General features: G+C 41.1%; 1 pseudogene across 1 annotated transcript; it reads left to right on the top strand.

The window, feature by feature from the left end:
* The first annotated feature begins 8,557 nt into the window (after positions 1–8,557).
* Positions 8,558–19,615, top strand: LOC306665877 (dual specificity protein phosphatase 1-like; annotated as a pseudogene). Its single transcript has one exon. The product of its transcript is annotated as a dual specificity protein phosphatase 1-like (transcript).
* The last annotated feature ends 166 nt before the right edge of the window (positions 19,616–19,781 follow it).

The raw sequence follows: 19,781 nt of genomic DNA, 5'->3' as shown, positions 1-19,781 counted from the left end.
AAAAATAACAGAATGAATCAAACAACAATACCCTATGTAAATTGATGATTACACAAATGGTATGCCTTTACGCCATGTACAAAACAGAGAAACAACATGTATCCCATTTGTTTACAATAAAAAAAAATGAGAAAAAAAAAACTGCCCAGTAAAATCAAGTTCCAGATTTTTAAACATTTTGCCCACATCTTGTTGAAGTTTACAAGGACTGAGACACCCCCGATGTGACCTATATAACCCATACTTCCCCTGTAACCAGAGCCATTTTCCACTCAGAAAGTGAGCCCTCCAACTTCTGACCCCACTGGTGAATAAAGGCTTTGCCAAATTCGTGAGGTCTGCACCCATCTCAGTCACTTTTTTGCTTATAGAAGGATGATGGGGCACTAATGAACTAGGGATAAAAATGTCCCATGTGTACAGTATTGTCTTTCAGAATGTCTCCTGGGGTCCTTTAAGACTGGGGGTGGGGCTAAAATATACCATGAAGACCTGTATCAGAACACATTCCATGTAGAGAAAGATTTTATAGATCCTTTAAAGTAGTCTGTCTGCCCTGGCTCTTTTCCAGGCCTTTCATTGCCTCCTTCTTCCTTCTCCTTTCTAGGATGATTTTTATGTGAGGCCACATACCCCAGGTTTAATCCAAAGCTATGGAGGTAGCAGTAGCCTCACCAGTCTCAGAGGACCCCGCAGCTTCATTTATATTCACTGTCTTTGTAAGTCCCAGGTAGCAAAGTGTTGCCGTGATCCCAGGATGATCAAAAAGGTTTAGCATTCTTTCATTAAGCTAAGGTTTAAACTTAGAAGTGTTTTCTCAGGTTTTGAGGTCCAATTAGTTAAAAAAAAAAAAAAAGAAAGAAAAGAAAAGAAAATGTGGTATTATACACAATGGAATATTACTCAGCTATAAAGAATGAAATCATGGCATTAGCTGGTAAATGGATGGAACTGGAGACTATCATGCTAAGTGAAATAAACCAGTCCCAAAAAACCAAAGGCTGAATGTTATGTGGATGCTAACCCATAACAAGAGAGGGTGAGGAGAGAAAGTATAAAAGTTCATTGGATTAGACAAAAGAGAATGAAAGGAAGGGAGGGTTAATGGGAATAGGAAAGACAGTAGAATGAATTGTACATAAATTTTCTATGCTCACATATGAATGTATACGACCAGTGTAACTCTACATCATATACACCACAAAAGTGGGAAGTTATACTCCATGTATGTATAATATGTCAAAATATATTCTATACCATGTATAACTAAAAATAACAATTTTTTTTAAATTTTATGTGCTTTAAATTTCCATATGTTTGAAGAGATTTACATGAAATAAAGCAATTAAACTTCATAAGAGCCCTATGGGATGGGGATAGCTCTCAATCCCATTTTACAGATAAGGAAACAAGGCACTGACTCTCAGGGGGCTGAACCAGGACTCTAGGGAAACAGTCTGACTGCTGAGTCAAAATACCACCCTGTTCTGTCGATTCCTGCACCCGTCCATCTGCCTTATTCCAGATCACCTCCCGCTGTGGGCTCCGGCCAGTTCCCTTTCTCCAGCAGGCATCAAGACCAAATGGGAATCTATTACATTTCTCACCATTCTTACAGTTGGTTGTTCAGTGTGAAATGACACATTAACTGATGGAGTGTGCTTGCTGGAAGTGGTGGGAAGGGGAGAGTGACATCAGCGCTGTCACTGGAATCAATGGCATTTGCATCAGGGTGTGTGATGCGGGCAGTCCAGAATGTTGAAGGAGAAAGACCAGCAGTGGCCAAGCAGATTATTCATCACTGTTTTATTCCACAGCCCCAAAGCCCAGCTTCACATGGGCCCAAGAAACATCAAGCGGCCCTTCCAATCCCTGCTGGCCCCTAATCTATCTTCCTCCAGCTTCACTCCAGGGTGGATGGAAAGGCGCAGACTAGCCACACTTTTGCCCACCTGCATGGCTTCGATCAGAGTGTCAGCCACTCTGGGGTCTTACCCAATGGCTGAAATGGGAGAGGACCCACCTCTAAGCTCAGGTGTTGTTGGCAGAATTCAGTCTTAATGGGTTGTTAGCCTCACAGTCTCACTTCCCTCTTGGCTAGTGGCCAGACACTGACCTCAGTTCATTGCCATGTGGGCCTTTCCCCTTCATCAGAGCTTTCAAACAGGGAAGGTAGAAAACAATATCAGTGCCAGGCATAGTGATGCGTGTCAGTAATTCCAGCTACCTGGGAGACTGAGGCTGGAGGATTGCAAGTTTGATACCAGCCTGAGCAACTTAGAGGGACCCTGTCTCAACAAAAAAAAGAAAAGAAAAGAAAAGAAAAAGGGCTGAGGATGTTGCTTAGTGATAGAGTGCTTAACTAGCATGTGCAAGGGTCTGGGTTCAAGGCCCAGCACAGAAAAAAAAATGTGTCAGCTAGCAAAGCAGAAGTCACAATCGCACATGATCATGTCACTTTTGCCATGATTCCATTGCTTAAAAGCAAGTCACTGGTCCCATGCACTCCCAACATGGGGAGATTTCACAAGGGCATGAAAACCAGGAGGAGGTTCAATGAGCAGCATCTTACAGTCTGTCTGCATCAGGAGCTTCTTGGTGAGAGACAGTAGGAATAGGAGGTAGCAAGGCTTTCTACACTAAACATGCTCACGCACAGACTGGACCACCACCAAACATCATTACAACTGTAGGTCCAGCTTTGCACAAGATGGTCTGCAGAGCTCAATTGTGTTTATCAAAGTATGGTGCTGGATATGACCATCATAGATGTCTCTGGAAAATGTGCTCTTGGGTTCTGAGTAAACATAATGTCCTCTGAAAGTATCCCCCCTTTGCTTTTCTGATCTACATCTTCAAGAAAGCACCGTCACTAAACTGATCCAGTTTTTCCTTTCATGTGCCCTGCTGTCCAGCAAACCCTATGTTCTACTATTTGTTCAAACTTGCTTTTATACACTAGCCCATTGACTCACTTGGGATGTCACCTGGAGGAAGCCTGCCCATCTCTGTCCCTAGGACAGGTTTGCTCACCTTAGTCCCACAATAGATTCCAAAATAGCTGCCCTGCTTGGTGGTGCATACCTATAATCCTAGTGATTCAGGAGGTTGAGGAGGAGGATCACAAGGCTTAGCAACTTAGCAAGACCTTCAGCAACTTAGAGAGACCCTGTCTTAAAATAAAAAGGGCTGGGGATGTGACTCAGTGGTAAAGCACCCCTGGGTTCAATCCCCAGTACCAAAATAATAAAAATAAAATACAATGGCCCTGTAACTCAGCCACAGCCCTGCTGGGTGTGGACCAAGAGCAGTGCAAAATATTTGGCACATCTTATTTTTGTGTCTGAGAAACACTGGGGAAATATAAACAGATGACATTTTCCAGCCTTGTGGAATATATATTTTATTGGGTAGAAACAAGACTTTATACTACAAACTCAGTGTATTTGGTTTTGTTTTGTTTTTTGTGGTGCTGGGATTGAACCCAGGGCCTTGTGCATGTGATGCAAGCACTCTACCAACTGAGCTATCTCCCCAGACATATTAGTTTCTTTTGCTGATATAAAACCATCACCATAAGTTTAGTGGCTTAAAAAAACACACACACAAATTTATCCCTAGAGGTCAAAAGTTTAAAATGGATTCTCAGGCTTCTGGAGGCTCTGGAGGAGAATCCCTTTAGCTTGTCATTTCCAGCCTCTAGAGCCTGCCCATGTTCCTTGATTTTAGATCCCTTCCTCCATTTTCAAAACAAACAGCACAGAATCTTTTCTCACCTCTGAACCTCTGCTTCCAACTTTTCTTCTTTTTGAAACTTTGACTCGCCTGCCTCCTCTTACAAAGACTTTATGATTATGTCATTTGTTCTACCTAACTAATCCAGGAAGCTCTCCCCATCTCCATAGCTTTAACTACATCTGCAAATTCCCTTTTCCCATATAAGGTAATATATTCATAGGTACCACAGATTGGGATGTGGACATTTTGGGAGCCATTATTCAGACTACCAAACATACACTTAAAATTCAAGTTTTATATTAGAGGGTGGTAAGTACTAGAGGAAAAACTACAGTAAAGAATGTGATCCAGAGTGTGGGTTTGTTGGGAGAGGGAAGATGGCTCTTTTAATATAGTGGCCAGTATGGGACTCATTTAGGAGGCGACTTGGTTGTAAATGGGGGAGTAAGTTTATTTGTGGAATCCTTAAGGATCATTCCAACACAGCTACATAAATTACTCAGAGAGTCATACGAAATGGAAGGAGTTACTGTGTTCACAGATACTAGGAAAGGCATGTATGGCACACCAACAGGAGACGATGGGAGGAACTCCTGGGGAGTGGGCTCATCCTAGCAGGTGCGCCTCCTGGCATTCAGGTGAAGTACAGAGCAAAAGGCATAAGGGTATTTTACTGGTACAGTTGAATGTTTTCAAGTCATGGTCAAGGGAGACAAGCTGAGGGACTTATGACAGGGACCACCCTTATCACACAGGTGCACCTGGTTCCCTGGGTGGTGTGTTCATTCTCTGTTTGTGGTGAGGTTAAAGCATCAAGAAAATATGAACTCTTAAAATTTTATGATACAGTGACCACTGAGGAAAGATTCGAAAAGCATGAAGAATCATCCCCAGGTGTCTGGAGCAAGTTCTTTCCAGACAGGAGGAACCTCTGGTGCCGGCGCACTAAGGAAGAAGAAGCATGCTGTGTGCCTCCAGGAGAGCAAGGAGGCCTGAATGGCTGGTGCAGAGAGCAATGGAGAACATGTAGGCCTTGAGCGAGTTTCTCTGAGTACCCAGAGAAGTTAGAGGACAGGTTTTTGTTGTTGTTGTTGTTTTGTTTTGGTACCGGGGATTGAACTCAGGGGCGTTCAACCACTGAACCACATCCCCAGTCCTCTTTTGTATTTTATTTAAAGACAAGGTCTCACTGAGTTGCTTATTGCCTTACTGTTGCTGAGGCTGGGTTTGAACTCACAATCCTCCTGCCTCAGTCTCCCGAGCCACTGGGATTACAGGTGTGCGCTGTGCCCTGCTAGAAGACAGTTTTTTGTTGTTTTTTGCAACACTGGGGATTGAACCCAGGGCCTTGCACATGTGAGGCAAGCACTCTGCCAACTGACAGAAGACGGTTTTGAAAGCCAGTCATGGTGGTGCACATCTGTAATCCCAGCAATTTAGCTGGTTGAGGTAGGACAATTGCAAATCAAAGCCAGCCTCAGCAACTTATCAAGGAGTTGCGAGACCCTGTCTCTGAAAAAAAAAGGGGCTGGGGACGTGGCTCAGTGATTCAATCCCTGGTAACAAAGAGAGAGAGAGAGAGATTTGTGAGCAGAGAAAGATTACTTTGGCTGCTGTGCTGAGAACAGAATCAAGAGACTAGGGGATTCTGAGTGCAGTGGTACATACACATCTCTAATCTCAGCAAAAGGCTGAGCAGGAGGACAGCAAGTTTAAGTTCAACCTCAGCAACTTAGCAAGACCCTCTCTCAAAAGAAAAGACAAAAAAGGTTGAGGCTATAGCTCAGTAGTAAAGTACCCCTCTGCTCAATTCCCAGAAAAAAAAAAAAAAGAGCAAGAGCAGGGTTAGGTGAGGAAGTAGGAAAAAGTGGAGGGAACTAGGCAGGATGGAGACATCAGTTAGTTCAACTGGGGTATGAACAGTGGAAATAGTAGAAAGTGATTAAATTCTGAATACTTTTTTTAAAACAGAGGTTTTTTAAAAAATTTTTTTGGATATTGATAGACCTTTTATTTTTCATTTATTTATATGCTGTATTGAGACTCTAACCCAGTGCCTCACACATGCCAGGCAAGTGCTCTACCACTGAGTCACAACCCCAGCCCCTGATAAATTTTTAAGATGGATTAGGAATCCATAATGTAAAAATCCATTAGGAATTTTACAGTAATTCCTAGTGGATTAAATCTGAAGTATGAGAGAAAGAGAAGAGCCCAGGAGGACACCAAAGATTTCAGACTGTCTAAACTGAAATTTGGAGTCTCTGAAAGGAGAGTATTCAAGGAGGGGGCATCATAGACACTCAGTATAGAGGAGGTTAGATCTGAGATGCTGTTAGAATTATAAGTGAGGTGTTGGGTTGACAACCGGATATATGAGTTTGTAGTTTAGGAGAAATGCCTGGGCTGGAGGAACAGATTTAGAAGATGACAACATATAAATGATATTTAAACCCTTGAGAATGATTGAGATCACCAAGGGAGTGATTAGCTATAAAAGAGAAAGGGAGGGAAGCTGAGGTTGTGGCTTAGTGGTAGAGTGCTTGCCTGGCATGTGTGAGGCACTGGGTTTGATTCTCAGCACCACATTAAATAAATTAATAAGATTTATTTATTTATGTTCAGCTACAATTAAAAATATAGTTTTTAAAAAAAGAGAGAAAGGGAGGGCTAGGGTTATAGCTTATTGGCAAGAGCACTTGTCAAGTATGTTTGAGACTCTGAGTTCAATTTCCAGCAACACCAAAACAAAGGAAAAAGAGAAAGGGAACAGTTACTGAACCATGGAAGTGTTCACTGTGTTAAGCAGTATGATCAGGCCATACACCCATAGCAGACTGCACAGTTTGGGTGCCACATCTAAAGCCAGAGAGCCCCAAATTTTGGTGTACACAGGAATCCCAGGGACATCTTGTGAAGATCTTGTTAAGATTGGATGGACCAGAGTGACCACATATTTGGTCAAACATTATTCTAGATGTTTCTGTGAGGATTGTTGGGTAAGATTCATTTAAACTGGTGCACTTTGAAGAAAGCAGATTGCCCTCTATAATGGAGATGGCCCTCATCCAATTAGTTAAGGCACAAGTAAAACCAAAGGCTGGCCTCACCCAAGTAAGGAGGAATTCCGGGAGGAGCCACCTTTCAGACATAAACTACATCATTGGCTCTCCCTTGAGAGTAAACTAAACCCAAAGCAAATAGAAGGAAGCAAATAATAAATATTAAATGGGAGATAAATAAAATAGAATAGATAAACAATAGGAAAATCAAGAAAAGCTAGTTCATTCTTCTAAAAAATGAACAAAATTGGTGGTGGCACGCATCTGTAATCCCAGTAACTCAGTAGTCTGAGGAAGAAAGATCATGAGTTCAAAGGCAACCTCAGCAATTTAGGGAGACCCTATGCAACCAGTGAGACCCTGTCTCGAAATGAAACATAAAAAGGGCTGAGGATGTGGTTCAGTGGTAAATTGCCCCTGGGCTAAATCTCTAGTACCAAAAAATAAATACAGGGACTGGGGTTGTGGCTCAGTGATAGAGTGCTTGTCTAGCATGTGTGAGGCACTGGGTTCAATTCTCAGCACCGCATATAAATAAATGAATAAAATAAAGGTCTATCAACATCTAAAAAAAATTTTAAAAATAAATAAATAAATACAATTAAAAATCAACAAAATTGACTGAACTTTAGCTGACAGTCTAAGAAAAAAAGAGAAAACTAAATTACTAAAATCAGAAATGAAGGTGAGAGAATTGTTATCAATTCAAAATGTAAAAAGGATTATCAGAGAACAAGTATTATGAACAACTGGTATACCAACAAATTGGATAACCTAGATGAAACTGACAAATTCCCAGAAACGCAACCTGCCAAGACAGAATCATAAAGAAATAGAAAGCTTGAATAGACCTAGAACTAGTAGGAATATCGAATCAGCAATCAAAAACATCCCAACAAAGAAAATCCCAGAACTACATGGTTTCATTGGAACATTTAAAAAATAATTAACACTTATCCTCTCAATCTTTGCCCAAAGGAATACTTCTGAATCATTCTGTAAGCCCAGCATTTCCCTGATACTAAAGCCTGACAAATATACTCCAAGAAAACTATAGATTAGCATCCCTTATGAGCACTGAAATATACACAAAGGGGCTATGGTTGTAGCTTAGTGTTGGAGTGCTTGTCTAGCATGTGTGAGGTACTGGGATCAATCCTCAGCACCACCTAAAAAATAAATAAAATAAAGGTATAAAAAGTTTAAAAATTATAAAGAAAAAAGAAATGTACAACAAAATATTAGCAAAAAAAAAAAAAAAAATCCAAACACATTACTGTGAGTAATGGACACGGTGGCGCACACTTGTAATTTCAGCTACTCAGGAGGCTGACGCAGGAGGAACACAAGGTTGAGGCCAGCTTCAGCAAAATAAAACAAAAAACAGGGCTGGGGATGTAGCTCAGAGGTAGAGCAGCCCTTGGTTAAATTCCTAGTATCTTTAAAAAATTAAAATACTAGCAAACTGAATTTGGTAGCATATTAAAAGATTTGTGCACCATGACCAAGGGGTATTTATTCCTGGAATGCTAGAATATTTCAACATACAAAAATTGATCCGTGTGGGTTGGGGGTGTAGCACAGTGGCAGAGCACTTGCCTAGTATGTGCAAGGCCCTGGGTTCAATCCTCAGCACCACAAAAATAAAATAACACATTTTATTTTTAGTACATGATTATCTGAATTAATACAGAGAAAATGTGACAAAATTCAATACCCTCCCATGATACACACACACACACACACACACACACACACTCAAAACACTAGGAATAGAAGGATCCTTCTTCAACATAATAAAGGCCATGTATTCAAAACCCACAGCTAAAATCATAATAAATGGTGAAAAACTGAAATATTTAAGATCTGGAAAAAGACAAGGAGGCCTGCTTTCATTACTTTTATTCCACAAAGGATTAGAAGTTCTAGCCTGTACAACTATGCTAGAAAAGAAATAAACATCATCCAAACTGGAAAAAAAGAAGTGAAATTATCTCTTTTTGCAGATTACATGTAGAAACTCCTAAAGATTTCCAAAGAAATCATTGTTAGGAATAATAAATGAATTCAGTAAAATTGGAGAACACAAAATCAACCCATGAAAATCAGTTGCCTTTCAATACACTAACAAATAATATAAAAAAGAAAATTAATAAACGATTCCATGTATAATACCATAAAATGGTAAGATATTTCAGCATTAGATTAATCAAGGAGATAAAGGACTTGTACAATGTACAACTGTAGAACATTGCTGAAAGAAATTTTAAAAGGCACAAATAAACAGATATCTTGTGTTTCTGAATTGGAAGATGTAAATGTTAAGATATCAACACTACTTATGTTAGTCAGCTTTTCAATGTTGTGAGTAAAATACTTGACACAAACTACTTAAAAGGAAAATTTATCTTGGCTTTGGTTTCAGAGCTTTCAGTTCATGATCAGCTGACTCTGTTGTTTTAGGCCTGAGGGAGGCAGAACATCATGGCAGAAGAAATCAGCAAAAGAAAACTACTCAGTCATGGCAGCCAGGAAGCAGAGAGAGAAAGGAAGAAAACATACCCAGGGCACACCTCCAGTAGCCTACTTCCTCCATGGAGGCCCTTCCTCCTATAGCCTCTACCAACTCCTTTCAATAATCCAATCAAATTGTTAATCCATAAAATGAGTTCATTAATGAGGTTAGAGACCTCATGATTTAGTCATTTCCTAAAAGCTCCACCTGTGAACAATGCTGAAGACTTGATCACTGAGGATCAAGTCTTCAAGTACCTGAGTCTTTGGGAGACATTCCAGATCCAAACCATAATACTACCTAAAGTGATCTGCAGATTCAATGCAATCCTTCCAAAAATCCTAATGACACTTTTTGAAGAAATAGAAAATACTTTCTAAAATTTACATGTCAAAATAATCAAAATAGTCAATTTTTTTTTAGTTGTAGATGGACACAATACCTTTATTTTTATGTGGTGCTGAGGCTCAAAACCAGTACTCTACCCCTGAGCCACAATCCCAGCCCAGTCAAAATAATTTTGAAAAAAAAAGAATAATAAAGTCAAGGACTCACTGATTTCAAAACTCATTACAAAGTTATAGTAATTAACATTTGGGACAGACAAGGCAAATCTGTATTCATAATACATGTCTACCCTTGTGAAGACAGATTCAATGAGTCTGATCAACCTGTCAGTAAGTGACTAGGTGATTTTCCCAGGAATTCTGGCCAAATCAGAGGTTCAACTTCATCCTTTATCATTGACTGGTTAGGTGCTTTTCAGTGATGGAACATGACCTACTTTAGTGAGGGGAAGTCTGTGTTCAGGAGCCCATGTGTAGCCTCTGTTCTTGGAGCCATGGTTTCTTTGAACAAGCCCTGGAGGAACTGGGTTAAAGAGGCTGATTGACATCTTCTAGATAGATTACTTTCCAGCTGACTCTTCAGTCTTCTACTATAGGATGCCTTACAATGGGTATTCACATAAATCAATATCTTTGTACCCTTGGCAGTCCAAACTTCTTTATCACCAATCTTACAATCTTGATGTTTTCAAGTCCCCTGACTACTCACTCAGTCAACCCATTTATGACTCAGTGAATCAGTACAAATATGTACTCAATCACCTCTTCTTCCATTTGAAATGGACAAGCAGATATACTGCCTGAAGTTCTGATTGTTTGGAAGATTTCCCTTCACCAGCGTTTCCTGGCACCACAGCTGAGAATAGCTATAATGCAACACTTGTCCACTTTTAGTTGGTGTCAGAGTATCAAGCAGAAAAAAAAAACATAGAAACCACTGTTAGATGAATTTAAAAAGAGATTACATTTATCACCAAACTTTAGTGAGTCCCCACTCAGAAAATAAATGGTCCAAGATAGCATATTGGGTTTCCAAATGATACATCAATTCTGAAATAGGTTCTAAAAAATTCCAGTGAGTCTGAGTGTTTTCATTTCTTATTGTACAGTTGACCTCAGGGAAAAGCTTGAAGCGAGAGTCATAGTGACACATGCCCCCATTACAGGTTTCTAATTCAAAGGGACTCTCCATCAATCCAGGAGTTCTGGTTATGAATCAGCTCAATCAGGGAACTAGATGAGAGACTGTGAATTCTCAATACAGTGACTCAATTCAGATTTATGCTCATCAACATTTCCACCTATATATATCAAGCAGCATCTTGGTAAGTTATCCATCTAATTTATTTTTATTTCCCAGGCCCCATGATTAGCCATCTCCGCAGAACCTCATATGATTACCACCATTCTGATCAAGGCTTGCTATGGTGATCATATCTCTCTATCACTGGGTGATAAATGCCATAACCTAGCTTCTGCCACTCTGAAATTCCCTTAGGTTGCCATTAATGTTAGGGAACCCAGCTGTACCCCTTTAAGCCTTGATGAAAAGGTTGAACTCAAGGCTTTCCTGGGGCTATAAACATAGGTAATAAAGGAGTAGATTGCACATAACAGATAATTTCTGACATCTCCCTCTCCTCAAGCTTCTCTATTATGCTGTAGAAATTCTGGTGTTTCAACTTCACTGACCTGTCAAATGCAGGCTTTAATTAACTAACTCATCAGACAAGTGCTCAAGGTAACACATTACATTTTATATCTAAAATGAAGGCACCAATAGTCACAAATTCAACTTGATCTAGTCTTATATTTTGTCCTTAATTAACACCTTGGAAAACACTTCTATACATGCTCCCAAGGCTGTGTCCATTCAAATTAGTGACATTCGACTACTCTTTGGTGTAGGGCTGTCTCAGATGCCTGTCCTCTGTCTGAGAAGTATTGTAATGATTTCATTATGAGCCTAGAGGCAATGAGATGATGAGGGTGGATCCTGAAGAGAATCAGGAATCCTCTTATGAAGCAAAATGTTATTGAATATGCAGAGGTAAGTTCAGTTTCCTGAGAAAGGAAAAGAAAGAGGAACAGGAAGTTCCAGAGTCCTCCATCAGTGTCTTTTTCTTGGCATATAGACATATGGGCTTTCATATTTAACCGGTACCGCAACACCCCCATTATCACACTGAGAAAGGGGGCTTGGTTTTCAGCTGTATCTGCTTTGTGTCTCATGCCTACAGAAGGCATGAGAAGTTTTCAATTTATTCTTGTCACTCTCTACTCTTTGGAAGTAGTTATTTCATACCACACTATTTATAATCAGTACTGAAAGCTACAGCTGCATGATCTCCCAGTACCTTGTACTACATTCCAGACCATCACTGTTGACTACCAAGCAAGAATATTTACTGGGCACTTCACCAATATGTGTTAGGGCAAAATTACAATAAATCACCAAGTGGATCTTAAAGCAGGAGAGGGAACCGTCTTTATTCACCAACTGGCAGGCCAAGGGGCAGGCTGCAAGGACTTGTTTACAGGTAGGATATATGTCACTATAAGAACTATTATAGAAAAACTGGATAGATTGCAGGGGGGAAAAAATCACAAGAGGGGTTGGGAGAGAGAGAGAGTACGCTTAGAGCATGGTGATGCACGCCTGTGACCCCAGGTACTCGGGAGTTTGAAACAGGAGGATCACAAGTTTGAGGCCAGCCTGTGCAACTGAACAAGACCCTATCTCAAAATAAAATAAAAAGGGAGTGAGAAAGATGAGCTCAGGTTGAAGAGGGCAGAAAAAGGGAAGCGAGACGTCTGAGTCCAGCTAGCATCCCTCGCTAGGCCCTACAGCAGGTTTTGTTTCCGCGCATAAACCCAGGGTCGCGTTGTTCCCTGAAAGCCGCCGTCCTGCCCTTGGCTTCCGAAGACAGAGTAGCGAGTGTAGTCACGCTGGGGGCGCTCGGTTCGGCTACGGTCATAAAGGTGGGCATGCTGGACGCTAACGGTCTGCGGGTGCTGCTGTGGGAGCGCGCGGTGCAGTGCCTGTTGCTGGATTGCCGGCTCCATCAACTCGTGCTTCAGCACCATCGTGTGGCGCTGGGCAAAGGACGCCAAGGGCTTGGAGCATATCTTGCACAACGCGGAGCTGCGCTGCCGCCTGCTGGTCGACGTCTACTTCGCGGTGGTCCTGCTGGACAGCGTCGCCCTCTACGTCAAGTGCGACTGCGGGCCTGGCCCACCGCGCTGCTCTGTCGTGAGGAGCGCGGGCCGCACAAATCTTCCTCAAAGGAGGATATGAAGCTTTTTCAGCTTTCGGCTCTGAGCGGTACAGCAAACAGTCGACCCCGATGGGTCTCAGCCTTCCCCCGTGTACTAGTATCCCTGACAGTGCAGACTCTGGATGCAGTTCTTGCAGCACCCAGCTCTACGAACAGAGTGGCCCAGTGGAGATCCTGTCCTTTTTGTACCTGGGCAGTGCCTACCGTGCTTCCCGTAAGGACATGCTGGATGCCTTGGGCATCACTACCTTCATCAGTTGGTCTCAGCCAATTGCTCTAACCCTTTTGAGGGATACTACCATTAGGAGAGAATCCCTGTAGAGGACAATCACAAGGCAGACCTCAACTCCTGGTTCAATGAGGCAATCGACTTCATAGATTCCATCAAGAATGCGGAAAGAAGAGTGCTTTTGCATGCTAGGGCTATTTCCTGGTCAACCACCATCTGCCTCACTTACCTCATGAGGACTAATGGGTAGAAACTAGAAAAGGCTTGAGTTTGTGAAGAAGAGAAGCATCATCTCCCCCCAAATTCAACTTCATGGGCCAGCTGCTGCAGTTCCAGTCCCAGGAGCTGGCCCCACACCACTAGGTGCATTGCCCTGCCATGCCTGTGCTTGGTTAAGGCACTTCCACCACTGTCTTCAACTTCCACTCCTCCATCCCTGCCCACTCTATGAACAATGCCCTCAGCTACCTTCAGAACCCTATCGTCACCTCCCCCAGCTGCTGAAATGTCATAGAGGTGGGGGCCTTCACATCCCACCAGGACTGCAGACTCTTCTTTCAGAGAAGAAATGCATTAATTCCAGGGAGGTGCTCATGAAAGCAGATCCTTATTTAATTTCACCAGAATTCCACTGGGCTCTAAGCAGTCATAATGCTAACAAAGCATCAAGACATTTGAACTCAGCATGCTTGGGGACCAATATATAGTGCATATATCAAGAAGATAAGACAGAAGAGAAAGGACTTCGCATGTAAGCCAAAAAGAAATTTTTTTTTTTTTGCTTGCCTCTATTTTTTCTAGAAACTTCATGTTGGACATACCTACCACTATGACCATTCCCAATGGCATTTATGTATGAGAATATACATATTTTTTCCTGTAGGTGGTCTGCCTTCACAAATGTTAGTGTCTACTCTTAGAAGAACCAAATATCTTAATTTTTGTGTTTCAGTACTGTACTATCTTATAAATAAATCCTGAGCAGGTATGTTTTCAGCACTAATGAAAAACACCAGTGTTGGTTTATTTTTTAGATGTCAACGGTTGTATGTTTGCTGATTATTTATGATCTGAAATAATATATTTCTTCTAAGAGGATATGTTACATAAGGATGATTTTTTTATACAGCAGAATAAAGTATGGCATTTCTATTAAAGAAAATATGAAATGGCTAGGGATGTTGGTTGATCAATCCCCAGCACCACCAAAATAAATATAAAATTTAAAAAAATAAAAAAGACATCAGAGAGTTGCAGAGATAACACAGACTAAAAGATCTAAAGTTCTGAAGAGGAGACTTCTCAGGTGAGCTATGGTAATTGGTCAATTTCTCCTTGGAGGCAATTTGTTGATTGTGCCACAGGTTATGGATTAAGAATGGCCTAGTAACTTAGAAAATTGAAACAAAATACAAGGGGAAAAAGGGACAAGTTAAATGACATCATAGAAACAATAACAAAAATCCAAAATATAAAGTGTTCTTTTTTTATAGATATTTTTAGATGTTGATAGACCTATATTTTATTCACTTACTTATACGTGGTGCTGAGAATCAAACCCAGTGCCTTACACATGCTAGGCAAGCACTCTACCACTGAGCCACAACCCCAGCTCCTACAGCATTCTTATAAGACACTGACCTAGTCTCTTCAAATAATCAATTCCAAGAAGAAAAAAGACTGGATTGCTCTAGATTAAAGAGAAAAGTGGAGAGAACAATTTAAATACAGCAATGTGTAGAATTTGAAAATCTCATATCTCAAAACATACTGTGTGCTGTACGTATGTAATTTTGTCAATTATACTTAAAGCTTGAAAAATTAAAACCTAATAAAGTCAGAAAAAATAAAAGATGCTTTAAAGAAAGGCACTTAAGTTGGGAAAGTTTCACTATAAACTGTTAGATATTAGGAATTAACTCATTAGACATGATAATTGTATTGTGATTGTGTAAGAAGTATATATGAAGTAGTTAGGTATGAATGGTCATGATATCTGCCACTTGCTTTCAAATGGTTCAGAAAAGAAAAAGGGTAAGAAGGCAGGTGAATATGTAAGATGGGTAGAGGTTAGTAAGACAAATATGGCAAAACGTCGGAACTCATTGAATCTTTATATTATGTGTTCAGGTGTTTATTGTCTTTTTTGACTGTGTGTTAGAAAATGTTCAAAATAAAAAACTGGAAAGAATTTCCAAACTGTTTGAACTTTTGCACAATTAACAGAAAACATTCCAGGCTGCAGCTCATTAATGTTATTTCTTCTTTGTTCTTCTGAGGAACCAAAACATTCTCATTTGTGATATTTCAAAAGGCACATTAAGAAACATATGCAAACTTTGTTGTCTCTTCATTCAAGTTTGGCTTTAATATTTTATTAAAAATTCTTGAATTTGTAAATATTAAAACACTGAAACTTGCTACTGGCACAAGAATGACAATGTACTAGCAATAAAATCAAGAAAGAAGCTAAACTGTTTAGAAGCAGTAGCAGCTCCACAGTTCAACTATAATTTAAACAGGCAGTTTTAGTGTTTAATAAAGAAAGTGCAAAGCAATCTCTCAGCCTGCAGTGATGCTGCCGCACCGGCAGATGGCGCTGCAAAGCTTCTCAGATGCAGCGGGAAGCCCACTTACAAATTATTTTTACTGCTTATTGCAGTTACTCTTATACTACTTACTAACTGGTACAGAAGTGTTTTAATAACTGGTTGAGCGGTACCAGTGCAAGACGGCTGAATGTCAGCGCTGTTTCCTCCTCTCATGACAGAAGCCACACACAGCTCCTGCCTGAGGCTACTCCTGCACTGGGACTCCAGGACCACCCTGCCTCTCTCCAAGGCTTGTTCCATCACCAATCCCCACCTTCCTGCATTTTCAACCTTTCTCTTCCAGGGAATCCTTCTGCCTAAAAGCACATTAAAACACTCCAAATTTAAACAACAAAGAAGTTCCTTAATTCTTACGTGTTCTGCTCCATTTTTTCCATTGCAATCACAATCAAACTTCTTGAAATTTATATCCCCACTTCTTTCTCCTCAGCTCTCCAATGGAACTCATCAAGATGGCCAAAGCATCCCTTGTTGCCAGTGAAAGCTCTTCATTCTTTGTTTCATCACCCTCAGCAATCCATGCTGTGCCCAATCTTTGTTCCTCCCCTTCCCTTGGTTTCATGGCTCTCCACTAAATAGGTTTCTCGGTTTCACTGGCTCCTCTTTCCCTGCCTGTCCTTTCATACATTATGCACTTTCTTCCTTGACCAAGTTCTCGTCTCATGCTACGTTCTCTCTGTAGATGATCTGTTATTCTCCTCCCACCTATATCTTGATATGCCCAGATCTCTGTCCGAAACTTTGACCTCTCTCTCCAAGCTCCACTTACATAAACCCTGTCTCAGGAAACAGCCCACCTGTCCAATTGCCAAATCAGAAACAGAATGTGCACTCTTGACTTACCCTCTTCCTTCCCCACACGGCAAAACTATCCCAACACCTGTCAATTCTACCTCCCAAGTGTTTCATAAACTATCTTCTTTCCATCTGTTACTATCTTGTTTCTAGCTTCCATTCTCTCCTCCTGGGATGGCTACAAAAGTTTCTGATCTCTCTCCCCATTTCCAAATCAGTTACCACACTGCACCCAGTGATCTAAGGCACAATTAACTCTCTCCTTTTTAATCTTAAGGTTAAAGTTCTTCAAGGTTCTTCTGGGTAGTCTACATTTTAAACATGGCTGAGAAGGCCCCACAGAGCTGGACCAAACCTTCCACTCCCATCTTCAATTTCCCCCACTTTTCCACACACTCTCTGCCCCAGCTATGTTGAATATGTTAGCCTTCCCAAGTTTTGTTCTCTACCTTTGTCGTCCCCTCAGCCTGGAATATTTTCCTCTTCCACATCAGCCTAATTCCTGCTCAGTCTTCAGGGCTCAGCTTGGACCTCTCTGTCCCTGCAGGAGGTTTTCTCTGACTCACCAAGACTAGCTTAGCTGCTCCTATTGGTTGTTCTCACAGCAATTATTTACATTCTTATGGAGACACCACTATCCCAAGGGATCTTATACCACCTTTCTCACAGACCTTATCACACTTTTTAAAAGTTGTCTAATTTTCCTCCACACTAAAAATTGTCTACTTAATTGTCTTTATTCTCCAATAAATTGTGAGCTCCACAAGACTGCTTCTACCCACTTACCACTTAGCAGTAACTGGCACAGTAAATGCTCAAAAAATGGTCAGTGGGTCAATGAATCCTTGGGGTGATTATTATCCACTTTAGGTATGACAGTTCAATGGATACAAGACAAGTTACACTTTCATAACTTATATAGTACTACATTTATTTTACTATTTAGTGTCTGGCAGTTCAACTCCTTGAGGGTAGGGTCAATACTTTGTTCAATTTTTGTTTTTGTCCCAGAACTCAGCATGTCTGGTAATACTGTTTTCAACCAGTTTTTGTTGACTATATTAATGAGTTTAAGAAATTAAACAAGAGGCTCAGATAATTGAACCTCCCTGGCCCTCACATAGACTTGTTTCAGATCAAAACTAGAACCCAATCTGGAAAAAGGGAAGATTGGGAAAAAGATAGTGTCTAAATGAAATTTCAGCATGAATGAGAGAAGCCCCAGTTTCTCTCCAAGAGACTGGCAAGCTGTGGGTACTGCCAGAGCTTCAGACCTCCATGGTCAAGTAATCCACTTAGTGGACATGACCCAGGAAAAAGAGGTGTGAAGACAGGTGTCCTAGGTAGTTCAGCATAGAAGGGAGACTAGACCCTGGTTTCCTTTGTCCTTCGAATAAGTTTTAATCTCAGTCTTAGACACTAATGTTAGAGCACTATTATCCTTCTCCCTGACCTCTTTGTCCCTAAGACAGTTCTTTCCTGGTGCTATTTTCATGTGGACTGAATCACTGACAGGGGCCCAGGAAATCACATACAGTCTAGCCCTTGGGGATATAAGAGTTACCTCCTGCCAGGTTCTCAGCATAAAATTCTCCTCCACAGTTCCCCAAGCCCACCCAGCTACTGATCAGAACTCCATCCCTAGCCCTAGATGCTCCTGGTGAAACTTATGAGACAGCAAAAGATCAAGAGAAGTAAAATTAATCCAATGTCTCCACCACAACTCCTACAGCACAGAAGTTGCCTGAGTATATCATGAACTCAGCTGAGCTGGGAATCCCCTTTCCTTCATTAAAAACCTATTCATGAGGCTGAGCCCCCAGATGAGATAGGCGGATTATTCTCTAAAATAGGACTTTTTCTCTTTTCTATCACATTCTGGGTAGCCTTCAAGCGCATTCACTGCTGGTTTTATTTAAACTTTGTACTACAATGCAAATTGCAGGACTTCTGTCCTCACTGGATCAAAGGAACTTGACAGAATGTGTGACCCAAACACCTTGGCCTCTTCTCAATGTAGTTTCCTTTACTTCTAGACTGACAGGGTCTCTGCTGGCATTAAAGAAATTGCTCAGTGACCCAGAAACTCAATGTGATGCTTCTGAGTCAAAGAGGATCTGATCCTTTCACGTCTTCTCACCCCTACACCTAGTGGTTAACTCAGAAAACTACACTTTTTGCTACCACCCACCCCAGAGGATGTTATGGCAGTCAATAAAATGCAGCTCAGTCTTACTTCTCTCCAGGAATTCAACCTAAGAGTCTAGCTGTTTGCTTAGAAAGGGTGAAGCCCAGCAAGGCCTAAGGACCCCTGACTCACAAAAGAGCAGATCTCTGCTGAAATGCAGAAATAACACCCTAAGATGGCTCTGGCCACCTGCTAACTTCTAGCTCAGACCCTGAACTGGGTCATCTTTGGTAAATGGACTACAGAGGCTATTTCTGTGCCCTCCCCTATGTGCTTTTTACACTGTTAGTTGCCAAGCTTTTAAAGAATGAAACTTAATGCTGTATTTTAAGGGCTGTTCTGCTCAAATCATAAATGTGCACATCGGTTGTTTGGCAGTAATTCTCTACTCGTACACATTTAATCAATGTTTTCACAAGCATTTTTGTCTTAACTAAAAATCTATAACAATAGAAAGTCCTAGAATTATACTGCATGAGCCCCCAGGATTATACACCATTTTTAATCCAAAAACTTCGGTTTGGGGTCTTGATTGTGGCCACGCTTCAAATTTAGCCCAGGCCCTGCTTGTGCATCTTTATATGATCAGTACTTAGCACATGTACAGATTCATGGTAAACTCTCAATAAATATTTGTTGAATCTGAAAAATTCCTGTAAAAACCTCGCTTGGAGATGTTAGTTTATGACTCCTCCTCTTACTGCTTCTTCTCCCAGAAGCTCCTGGTATAACCCAGGTCTGGCAGCAGGGGGCGCACAGGGCTGTAGCTCAAATCGGGTTGAATGGGACAAACTCCAAAGGAGGGCTGAATTTAGACCTCTTCTCTCCATGTGGAATATGGATTCTTAAGGTGCGAAGTGAAAAAGTGGGCAGAGGGCCTAAGAACCCACTGAATTAATTCCTAATAGAACTTTCCTTCGCAAAGAGAATGCATGAGAATAGAAGGGAGAAGAGGAGAGAAATGTCCCATATCTGTCAGTCCATAACTACCGCTCTCACCTCAGTTCAATTGGGGAA

Source organism: Sciurus vulgaris (assembly GCF_902686455.1).
Source record: "Sciurus vulgaris genome assembly, chromosome: 7".
Classification (NCBI taxonomy): Eukaryota; Metazoa; Chordata; class Mammalia; order Rodentia; family Sciuridae; genus Sciurus; species Sciurus vulgaris.
Note: the sequence above shows the minus strand (reverse complement) of the source record. Positions and strands in the feature narration are given on the sequence as shown.